This window comes from Nelumbo lutea, chromosome 2 (genome assembly GCF_056320005.1).
Source record: "Nelumbo lutea isolate HS-2025 chromosome 2, American lotus-T2T, whole genome shotgun sequence".
In the NCBI taxonomy this organism is placed as follows: Eukaryota; Viridiplantae; Streptophyta; class Magnoliopsida; order Proteales; family Nelumbonaceae; genus Nelumbo; species Nelumbo lutea.
Window position 1 is genome coordinate 69798277 of NC_142685.1, and position 10762 is coordinate 69809038.

Here is a 10762-nt window from a genome sequence, read left to right on the forward strand (position 1 = left end):
ATTATTTAAAATTGATTATTGTAATAATTAGTATTTTGAAATGTATTATATTTTTTAGAGATATAGTGAAATCTTTAAATAAGAGAATTATTAATGATTTGATTATAGTGGTAAAATGATGATAAATGAAAAAGAAGAAATGATTAATAAAAAATTTAGAATAAATTAATATTAAAAGAAATTTCACTAAAATCTATATCTCAAAATTTTACTTCCAACATCCCTATCTATTATACAATAACCCCTTATATTGGTGTCAATTCCCCCAATATAACTATTCCCAACCATATGGTGAAATAAGATTTATAAGATAGAAATAAATGAAGGTTTACCTTAATATTAGTGGCCAAGGAAATGCTTTATATTTATTTTTTATTTTATCATTTTACCTTAGATATAAATTATATAAAATGGAATGTTGATATAATTATATTATATATATGAATCATATGGAAAATATGAACTATCACATAGGGATTATGTAGGGCATGTAGAATTTTTTTTTTTTATTTTATGAATGTAGATAATATGGTTCATATAAATATACACAATTGACATCAATAAAATCACAAAGTTGATATTACACTAATAGTGTAATGTCTATTAATAAAAGTCTAATGACTAATGGCTAACGAGAATGATATAAATATATTAACGTGTATATATATATATATATTCAATAACATAATGAGTTAGGTATAATTAATAGTATAATTATATTTAAGCACAATATAATTGTCATTGCTAATAATTAAGATAATATTGATAAAACTTGATAGTATTTTATGTAGTATTGAGTAAGAAGAGTTTAAGATAATAAAAAAGAAAAATTGTATTTGGCTATTCATATTTTTATATGCATATTGTCTAACTCTTGAATTTGAAAAATGTTTCATTGATGACAATGAATTAAATGATTTAATATTTATCCAATTTAAATATCTTAATTTTCTCTTTTTTGTATATAATGTTAATTTGTATAGTTTTGTAATTCTCAAATGTATAATTATATTTATTTTAACAATTCTTGAAGTTTAATTAACAAATTCCAATCAATTGAGTGGTAGTTTGGTTGGTACATAACTAGGTAGCCTTAGATGAGATGCGGTTTCGAACCTCATTCTCAACTCTCACTACCTTTGAGAAGAGTTATTAATGTTGTTAGAAAAGTGTTGTATTATGCTAGAGAGATTTGAATTATGACCCTTATGGAGGTAAAGACGAGTAATCAATACAAAAAAAATCAAATTTCATGCTTTTATATGGTAATCAATTTTCTCTTTTAAAAAATTTTAATTATCTTAGAGAAATTAGCATTACATATTTTCTATATATTTTTCTATTTTTTCATAACAAAATGTTCATCGGTATCAAAATTGTGAGCCATGAATACATGACATTAATGGAATGGCTAAAAATCAACTTCATTCTCTTATCCCCATACACTTTCTTTACAATTATTTAACTATAGTATTATTGCCATACGATTGAAATAGGGTTCAAACTATTAGTCCAATCACATATACCCATTGAATACTTGTTTCATACATTTGAAAATATTTTGTATCTAATGAATCAATTATTGACTCTAGTAATTAATTATGTTTTTTAACAATCTATGGGCAAAATACCTAATTATAAATGATTTAAAAGTTTTTGGTCTATTTTTTTTTTCATTTATACCCCAACAATTGGTACAAACATGTGTCTCTATCATTACATGTATCTTCTTAGAATACAACTCTTTTTATAAGATTTATAAGTGCCTTCACTTACTAACCATAAAGATTTACATTGCTTGTCATGTTCTTTTCAATGGAAAAAAAGTTTTTATTTGATTTTACTCTAGATTTGTTTAAGGAAAGATATTTAGCCTATTTATGCCTTAGATATAAAACTACACCTAGAATTGAAAACTGTCTATTGGTGCCAATTTCAACTGTTACATGGATTAAAAACCCATGTGTAAACATCTCATAAGATTGTAATTGTATAATCATTTCTTAACCATCAATTACTTTATAACTCAAGAAGTTTCTTGTGCAACACTACTTAATATTTTGACAATTTGTGCCATTTGAATCTATGTAAAGCAGAGATTTTATTCATTAGTGTTACTGATAAATAATTACTAATCGCAAGACAAACTTTGTATTTACAGATAAAAATTTTTCAAAGATTTTATTAATGAAAAGTAGGTTTCTTTTCTCCTCTTTGAGATCAATTTCAAGGATCTTTAGAAATTTAGTAGTTTAGGCTTGTATTGTAGGTGTCATGTTTTTCATTGGTTGTTGCTGTTAGATGCTAAAAAAAAGAAAAAAATGTCTTGACTAGGGTTTTTAATTTTATGGTAAATTTCTTAAACTACCCTTATGGTCTAGCTAGCTAACTGATTAAGTGTATCCTTACTGTTTGAAAATTGATTGATGCTACCCTTACTGTTTTTGACAATTGTCTAGCTCTACCTTTACCGTAATATTTCATCAAAACCTGTACACACGTGACACCGCATGATCGATTAAAATTTTTTAAAACCCAATGTTACTCTTGTCCCCTTCCTCCTCGGACCTCTCTCTATCTTCCTTCGACCTCTCCGTCAACACTAGATTGACATTGGTTTTGAACCTTGCAAATCATGGCCCGGCTCCAAGCTCCTTGGATCCAACAGTGGAAGCCATTGATGCGTAAGTAGTGCATCTCCATCATCGTCTCCATCTTGGACTTCAAATCCAACTCCGACCCCATCTCCGACTCTGACTCCAACTCCGACCCCATCTCCCTCTCATCACTCTCTGATTCTATGTCCGTCTTTGTCTCTAACTTTGACTTTAACTCCTACTCTATCTTTGTCTCGTTTGAAAGTTCCCAATGTAATTGTGTTCCTGATCTAGAAATTCTCTAGATTGTAGCATTCATTTTTTCTAATGTATTAAGTAGATAAAACACAAAACCAAAGTTGTAATCATTCAAAACCAGACGAAGAAGTTGGTTAGGTTGAAAAATAAAGGAAAAAATATAGATAATGATGAAGAGAGAAACCTCTCTTCTTCTTGAACTATAAACTATTGTTTCAGAGAACACCTCTCAAGGCACTGCTTCCAAGGCTCTATTTTAGACATCTCAAGTTACTGCTTCCACTTGCTTTGGCATTAGTCTTTGTTGGAATTTTCTTTGTTACTATGTCTTTGAAGCAAGGTTACTTGGCTTCTGTAGGTCTGACCTATAACTCAATAGAAAATCAGACACTTGTCATCATTATTGTTATCTTAGATGGTAATAAATGTAATTTTATTTTTAGTCTAGTTTTCCTGCATTGACAGAAAATGGTTTTTTAAAGAAAGCTTATCTATATATTATATAAATTGGTCATTTGATATGTTTTCTATCTGATCCTCTCAATTGGATGAACTATATACTGTTGTCTGGTACTTTTGTAAGAGAAAGTAAACAAAACCAGTGGAAAGCTAGATTTAGCCCAAATAGGGGATGACAAATAAATAAATGGGGGAAGATTGGGAGAAATACAGCCCTAAAGATTCTTAACTGATTATAAGAGAGCCCAGCAAGAGAACTAAAAAAAAAAAAACTAATAGAATGTTAGACTCAATCATACCCCTTTTGTAGGAAGACTTTGTTTTCTGCATATTTTAAGATATTAATAAACCTATACTGATCGACCAAATCCATATATACAATAAACCTATACAGATCATATAAAGGAAGTGTACGTGTGAGATATATCATTAACGACCCTATATAAGAAATACAAATGCAAACACCATTAAGCTTCGGCTTTACAAATACCTAGATCTGATTAATAAAAATGCAAAAAATGACCCTATCTTCAAAGGAATATGGATCCGATTGAATAAAAAAATCCAAATCTAAGGAATACAACATCAAATCGCATATCTAAGAACTACAATAGAAAAACTAATCATAGATGTAAGAAATACAGACAAATTACACATCTAAGAAACACAAAACAAATTGCAAATCTAAGAAAACCACAACAGAATAACAAATCCTAGATCTATATTGGGTTGTCTTTAGATCTGAAACGAGTTGACATCATTCCCTCAGATTTGAAGGACAATGTGTAGATCTGGCTTCGGTATGTACCTTCTTGTTTGTTGCGAGATGGGGACTGATGTAACGGTTTCTGGTCATGTATCATTTTTTTTTTTGGCTAAGTACCTCATCATCTCGTCTGCTCCCAAGTGGCCTGTGACTCAGGGGCTGAAGTGGAGCTCCCTAGTGTAGTGCAACCCGGCTGCTCATAGGAGGAGATGATCTACCCCTCTTTGTAGATGGCAAGAATTGAGGAACTCATTCTCCCTGTAGAAGATGATCTGCACCTTTGTAGACGACGGGAGCTAAGGGACCTACGAGAACTAAATCAGAGAACCCGGGGGTGTATACCCGGTGAGGTCACTCCAATGGCTAAGTTAGCACTCAGTAGCGAGTTGAGAATGATATTAGAGAACGAGAGAGCTAGAGAGCAGGGGTTACCATCTCTTTTTGCATACCTTTGCCCCTAGGGGTGAGGTCTTTATATACTGGAGTCCTCGCGGGTTTGGTGGAGCAGTTCTTGGATGCCCACTGTGACGGGACCTGCTTTCATGTTAGGTGGGGATAAAGCCACAAACTGGTAAGGTTGCCTATTTCTGCCTAAGTCGGGGAGTGGGTGAGCTAATATAGCCGTTATAAGTCACAATCCTGTAAAATGCGGGGTACGGTGGTGAGCTCCTCGGGGTTGTCAGGTTGGCGCGTGGGCCAGGTCGCTAGGTCGCGCCTGGGCCAGGCCGCCAGGTCGTGCCTGTGCCAGGCCACTAGGTCACGCCAGGGCCAGGCTACTAGCTTGTGCCAAGGCCAGGTCGCGCTAGGGCCAGGCCACTAGGTCGTGCCTGTGCCAGGCCGCCAGCTCGCGTCAGGGCCAGGCTGCCAGATCGTGCCAAGGCCAAGTCGCGCCTATGCCGGGCCGCGCCTGTGCTGGGCCGCGCCTGTGCCAGGCTACGCCTAGTGGGACACTATCAATTTTAGCAAAGGCAAGTTATTGCCAAAGTGGTCCCTGGTGTCACCTAGTTGTTTTGAGGTGCCAGGCTACATGAGGGTGAGCTGCTTGGTGGCGAGCTGCCTATTTGTCAAGAGGCTACACTTAGTTGTCATAAGGTGTCAGGTGTCACAATGTCATTGGAGGGCCAAATCCGCCCTCATTAGGGACAATGAGATGCCTGGGAGCGACCTCTGTGTTGTGAGAAGAGTGCGTCTGGACCTGTTACAAGGAGAACAAACAGTGAGTGAGTGAGAGAGAGAGAGAGAGAGAGAGAGAGAGAGAGAGAGAGAGAGAGACTTGGGTGGTGATAGAGTAGGGGAAATGGCAACCGAAAGAGGAAGCTCAATGGTGGAGGGTGCCGGCGAAAGAAACTCGAACAGTGACAAAATAGGGGAAGAAGAGAGTCGTTGCTTTTTACACTAATGGCAGTTCGATCAAGTTTTAGATAAAAAAAATCAATATATTTTATACATCAATTATCAAAGTAAAAAGTTGCCAAAATGAGGTTTTACACTGATCTTCGGTGTTCTTTTACACCCCATCCAAATGGCCGCAAAACTGGAGTGGAGTGAAAAGTATGATGAACAGGCTTTTACATCACATCCAAATGCAGCCTTAATGATAAACAAACAATTTCTACTAACTGGTTCACTCTAGTTAGTTGGCATTTGCCAACTATAGTTATAAAGTTTGGATGATATGGAACAACATATATTGAAATTTAAAAGGCCTTGGGCCACAACCGGCCCATCATTAATTTCAACCAACAGAGGTGAATGGTTTGAACAAGACCTATTTAAGTGAAATACTTCGGTGGTGTTGAAACAGGATTGCCGGTTGAGATTAATTAAACAATGATCCAATGTAGCTGCAGTTGAACCATTAGACCAAGCAAATTTATTATGCACATAGCCATATGAAATTATTAAACTCAATAATTGGACCCAAATTTAAGCTTGCGACCCATTCTCTCTCCTGAACTACCCACCACATTAAAGTCACCCCTAAGAATCTAGGGGTGGTTGCAATTAATTAATAGTAAAATTTTGAAGATGGACCCACAAACTTCTTCTATGTGGAAATTATTATTCCAAAAAATTCAGACTTTACACTCCAAATGTCATTTAGGCTGTATTTGTTTGAGGTGTAAATTCAATTTTTACATCATGTAAAATATAAACCGATTTAGTGATTGATGGAAATTAAAACCCGTTGATTTTAAAAATTTACACCTACCTTATTTGGTTGTCAAGGTGTAAATTCGGTGAGATGGTGCAGAGTATACTTGCGGTGGAAAGAGAGCTCGAAGTATCGATTCTCATGGGGTTTGGTGTAACCCAATCCGTTGGATTTCTTCTCGACACAGTGGAAGGACCACTTGACTTTAATGTCTTCAAAGGTCTCCTCAAGCTTCTGGTTGGCATTTGATGTGACTGTTTCTGGTCATGTACCAATTTTTTATGATGCATCAATTTTTTTGCTAAGTACCTCGTCATTTGACCTGCTCTCAGGAGAGGATGGTGGAGCTCCCTGGTGGCGAACTGCTTGGGGGAGAGCTATGCCGAGCTGCCCGAGCTATGCCGAGCTCCCTGGTGGTGAGCTACCTTTGTGGACTCATCATTTGACTTGCTCCCAGGCGGCTTGTAACTTAGAGGATGGTGGAGCTCCCTGGTGTAAACCCGACTGCCCTCTGTGTGATGTGATTTTCTCTCCTTTGTAGGCAGCGGGAGCTGAGGGACTTGCGAGAACTCCATCTTTTTCTCCTCTTTGTAGGTGGCGGGAGCTGAAGAACCTGTGAGAACTGAACCAAGGGGCCTGGGGGTATTTACCCGGCGGGGACTCTCCGATGCCTAAGTTAGCACTCTGATTGTAGAGAGCTTGGAGAGAAATGAGGGAATGAGAGAGCTAGAGAGCAGAGATTACCTCCATTTTTTCATCCTCTCTCCCCTTATCTTTGGAGGTCGGAGTCCTTATATAGCAGTGCCCAGTCACATCAGGCATAACCGCCACTACCCTAGCTGTTATTGCCAGGACTGAAGTGGCAGGTGCAGGCTGCTACTGTAGGGTACGAACTCGTTAGGTGTGCCATGCTTTTCAAAGATGGCAGACACGATGCCGCCTGGCAAGAGATGTGGGCGCTACCACCAGATTCGGTAGGTACGGATGTCAGGCAAATATTCCTGTGATATGCCAAACTGCTCTTCCATGAGCTACCCTGTATTGAGCTACCCTACAAGTGGCGAGCTGCCTGGGGGAGAGATATGCCAAGCTCTCCGAGCTCTGCCGAGTTGCCTGTGGCGAGCCATGCCAAGCTGTCTGTAAGTGGCAAGCTGTGGTGAGCTCTGCTGAGCTATCTGTAAGTGGCAATTTGTGGCAAGCTCTGCCGAGTTGCCTGAGCTGCCCAATTGTCAAGAGGCTGCACTTGGTTTGGATGAGGTGCCAGGTGTCACAATTTCACTAGAGGGCCAAATCCGCGATCATCATTTGCCCCCACTCCTGAGCTGAGAGTAACTCAACGAAGGGAGTAGATTTCTTCTTTTGGCCCATAAGTCGATGAGCTAGTAAGTGATGATCCAATTCCTTAGGCTTTGGGAGCTACTTGTATGTGGCGAGTTGCCTGCAAGTGGTGAGCTGCTTGTAAGGTGAGGAGGTCTCCGCCAGTTCAGTAGTGTAGCCCTTAGGCTCTAGGGGCAACTTATAGTTCACTTTTTCTAATTTTGCCCATGCTGAGGAAGGGACTAGGTATTTAGCAATAATGTGGCCCATAGGCTTTGGGAGTGACTCGTAGTCCACTCTTTTTGACCTTGCCAATGCCGAAGGGGCGACTGGGTCTTAAGTAGTAATGTGGCCTGTAGGCTTTGGGAGCGACTCATAGTCCACCCTTCTTGACTTTGCCCATGTCGAAGAGGTGACTGAGTCTTAAGTAATAATGTGGCCCGTAGGCTTTGGGAGTGACTCATAGTCCACTCTTCTTGACTTTGCCCATGCCGAAGAGGCGACTGGGTCTTAAGTAGTAATGTGGCCCATAAGCTTTGGGAGCGACTTGTAGTCCACTCTTTTTGACTTTGCCCATGCCGAAGAGGTGACTGGGTCTTTAAGCAATAATGTGGCCCGTAGGCTTTGGGAACGACTCGTAGTCCACTCTTCTTGACTTTGCCCATGCTGAAGAGGCGACTGGATCTTTAAGTAGTAATGTGGCCCATAGGCTTTGCCTATGAGGTGTCGAGCTACCTGTGAGGTGTCGGGCTGACCAGGTGCCGAGCTGACCAGGTGTCGAGCTACCTGTGAGGTGCCGAGCTGCCTATGAGGTGCCGAGCTGACCAGGTGCCGAGCTACCCGTGATTGTGCTGCATCAGCCTTGTAATGCCGGTCACCCACTCCTACAAGAAGCTACTAGGAGCTCGACCTTCGGGGGCAGTACTATTAACTTTAGGTCACCAGCTCACATGGGAGCCTTGGAAGGCTCGACCAACAAGGGTGCCTATGTAGTCTGCTGGCCGCCAACTCTTGCGGAAGCCATGAAGAGCTCATCTTTGTAGAGGGGACCTTGCGGAGAGGACTGATGAGGTTTTATCTAAATTGAAATTAAAGTTGGTAGAGCTGCTTAGTTTGCTGGCTCCTTGCATAGTCTTTGAGTTCATAAAAAATGTAAATTATAAAGCGAGAGCTTCAATTTCAAAAAAGTGAGGACTTAGCTTTCTGGGAGAAGAGGACTTAGCTTCTGTAGGATGAGAACTTAGCTTTTTGTAGCGTGTTCCCACAGACGACGCTAAATGATGCGACCGTTTCCATTTTTTCATCCTCTCTCCCCTTGTCTTTGGGGGTCGGAGTCCTTATATAGCGGTGCCCAGTCACATCAGGCGTAACTGTCGCTGCCCTAGCCATTTCTATCTGCCTGACTCGTCAGGTGTGCCATGCTTTTCAGAGACGGCAGGCATGCCACCGCCTTGCAAGATCTGGTAGGTACAGATGTCAGGCAGATCTTCCTGCGATATGCCGAACTGCTCTTCCACGAGCTACCCTGCAAGTGGCGAGCTGCCTATGGTGAGCTGCCTGGGGGAGAGCTATGCCGAGCTCTCTAAGCTATGCCAAGCTGCCTGTGGCGAGCCATGCTGAGTTGTCTATAAGTGGCAAGCTGTGGCAAGCTCTATTGAGCTGTCTGTAAGTGGCAAGCTGTGGCAAGCTCTACCGAGCTGCCTAGTTGTCAAGAGGCTACACTTGGTTTGCATGAGGTGCCAGGTGTCACAATTTCACTAGAGGGCCAAATCCACTCTCATTAGCATCCATGGAGAAGGTGAGGTTCTTGGAGTTCCTGGATTTTGAGAGTCATAGATATTGTTGTTGTAGGAGTTGTCGTACTCTTCAATAAGAATGGAGATTATGGGTTGCAGAGAAGTGAAAAGGTTTAAGAAGAGGTGTTTCAGGACTTGATAGACTTTCAGAGGGAGGAAGTCATGAATTGCAGTTCGGAGAGAGAGAGAGAGAGAGAGAGAGAGAGATCACTCGCAACTTCTGGGTCCTCTTCGTCTCTCCCTTCAGAGGTGGGTTCAGATCTGTGTTGCAGCGGTGGTGACGGAAAGAGAAAAAAAAGAGGGGGGGGGGAAGAAGAAGAAGAGCGAGTGAGCGAGTGAGAGAGAGAGAGAGAGAGAGAGAGAGAGAAGGAGAAGAGAGAGAGATCGCTAGCGAGCGAGCGAGAGAGAAGGAGGAGAAGAAGAAGAGAGAAGGACAAGAGAGAGAGAGAGAGAGAGAGAGAGAAGGAGAAGAGAGAGAGAGCGCTAGCGAGCGAGCGAGAGAGACGGAGGAGAAGAAGAAGAGAGAAGCACAAGAGAGAGAGAGAGAGCGATGTAATTTTGATGTATTTATTACATCGATTATCGATGTAATTCAATGGTAACATGTAATTTTACATCGATTAATCCGTGTAAAATTACATATTTACCAAATGCTTGCACAGGGTGTAAAGTTTACCCCGGTTCAATTTTACACCTCTACCAAACGCAATCTTACTAGAAAACCTTGCATTCTCAACCTTTTGGACACTTGAGCTGCTTTATAACTATCAATAAAGGGTTTCATAATACCAATAACAGAAACTTAATGGATTTGATCTCCCTTAAATTCCAAAATAAAGCTGAAATCATTACTAAAAAATAGGCGAACTTTGGTTGTTAGATCCATATCTTTAACAACTTTTCTAATTCTTTTAAGTCAAACCGGAGCATTTGAGTCATTCATGGTTGGACCATGATTGGTGCAAGGAGGTGTCTCTTCAACTTTTCTTTTTGCAATCAGTAGTTTGTTAAATTTCGTGCCAGAGGACCTAAATTTCTTGCCCTGGTTTTGTTGAAAGTTATAGTTTGTTAAAAGCTGCAATTGGATTATAATATTGCATTTATGCATGTAGTAGCATAAATATATAGAATATAATATCTATCTAATACAAGCTTGCAATTTCAGTTTAGGTTTGACATCTGGTAGGTTTGTTAACTGTCTTGTTTTTTATCCAAAACACCCACTCATGCGAAAGCCCATTGGACTTAAAATATGAACAAGCACAAATATCTTGTGCTGAAATTTAATTAATTACAATGGAGGCGATGAAAATGGAACACTAGATCACTTGGTCGAATAGGTTCTGATACCAAACCAAACTAATTTAATCCAAAGCAACCAGACCAGGCCTTGACTTGTCCTAGACTTGATCTG